This window comes from Trachemys scripta, chromosome 4 (genome assembly GCF_013100865.1).
Source record: "Trachemys scripta elegans isolate TJP31775 chromosome 4, CAS_Tse_1.0, whole genome shotgun sequence".
Classification (NCBI taxonomy): Eukaryota; Metazoa; Chordata; order Testudines; family Emydidae; genus Trachemys; species Trachemys scripta.
Genome location: NC_048301.1, coordinates 74,265,550 through 74,266,969, shown reverse-complemented (window position 1 = coordinate 74,266,969; position 1,420 = coordinate 74,265,550). Strand labels below are relative to the sequence as shown.

The 1,420-nt window shown below is 61.5% G+C and overlaps 1 protein-coding gene across 2 annotated transcripts in view; it reads left to right on the top strand.

The window, feature by feature from the left end:
- The first annotated feature begins 752 nt into the window (after positions 1-752).
- The window catches only part of TSPAN18 (tetraspanin 18), a 186,602-nt gene continuing 185,934 nt past the window's right edge, over positions 753-1,420 (top strand). For both annotated transcript variants that reach the window (XM_034769594.1, XM_034769593.1), the window contains exon 1: positions 753-952. The gene's annotated coding sequence lies outside the window, so the exon portion shown is untranslated. The remainder of the gene's footprint in view (positions 953-1,420) is intronic.

Below are 1,420 nucleotides of genomic sequence, written 5' to 3'. Positions count from 1 at the left end.
GACCCCTAATTTATAACCCCATTACTCTTACTTTGGCTCCCAAGCTGCATGGCATGTTGTTTTATGATGTAACAGGATTTTATGGACTAATAGGGAACATGACGCTACAAACGCCTATAAGCAGAGTGCTAATATATGCACAATTAGCACTGGGTTCCAGCACCAGTGAGTTACCTAGTGTAACGTAACTGACTTCAGGGGCAGTTACATTAGGGATGAAATTAGTCGCCTAGGACGCTTTCTCCTCCCACCTTTGTGGCAGTCTTTCATACCCCAAGGTGTGTATCGCGAAGAAAGGAGACTGGAGCTTCAGTAAAGCCCGTTGGGTAAACCTGATGCCCCATCCCAAGATGTGTTCACTACATTTTCCCTGTTGGGATTCTGGGGTGGGGAGTAGCCTTAATTTACCCTGAGGTTGGGACCCTGCAGACAGGTGGGTTGGGAGGACTCGATAAAGTTCTCGGGGGCGTGGGGGTAGAAAAACTTGAGATCGAGAAGAAAAGAAACTTAGGAGGTCAGCGGAGGGAAGCAACTGGTTTGCCACGGAGGGAGAAGAAACACGGAGCAGGAAGGTGAAGGAATAACGATCCCAAGGAGAAGGTGAGAGACGTGTCTGCACAGTGCGGGGCTTAGGGAACAATACGATGAAGGGAAGAAGAAAGAGAGCCGGGAAGCGGAGGGGAGGGGGCTCTGGCGGGGAGGTGGAGCTGGCTGCAGCTGGCGACTCTAGCTCTCCCAGGTTGCTGGGCACGGGATCCGCACAGCGAGTCAGAGCCGAGCGGCTGCAACTGAACGGAGTCCAGAGGCGCTTCCTGCAGCAGCCCGGGCGGCCGGAGCTCAGCGCCTCCCGAGAGCTCCAGCTGCAACTTGTGAGCCGGCGGCCGCCGCCGCTCTTGCCTGTGGAGAGGCGCCGCCTCCAGCTCTTCGAAAAGTTGCCTCGGCTGCCGGACGGGTAAGGGCGTCCCCGGTCCGCACGGTCCTGCCCGGTCCCCGGGGGTGACCCCCGTCCTGCCCTAGTCACCCCACACCTCCCGGCCCCCCCGTCCTGTCCGTATCACTCCCACACCCCCGGACACCCCCCTTAGCTTGCACGAGTCACCCCTACAGCCCCAGAGCGCGGCCCTCCTCCCCCTGCCCCGCCCTAGTCACCCCACACCCCCGGACCCCCCCACGGCCTGCCCTAGTCACCCCCACACACGTCTGCCCTCCCCGCCCCCCGTCCTGCCTCAGTCACAACGCGGCTCCCCCCGGCCTACCCCAGTCACCGCACACCCCCTGCGCGTGGCTCTCCTCACCCCCGCCCCTGGAGTGCTGCTCTCCTCCTCCACCCCCCGGTCATCTCCCCCGAGCGCCTCTCCTCCCCGCCGTCCTGCCCCAGTCACCCCCGCCCCTGGAGCGCTGCTCTCCTCCTCCACCCCCC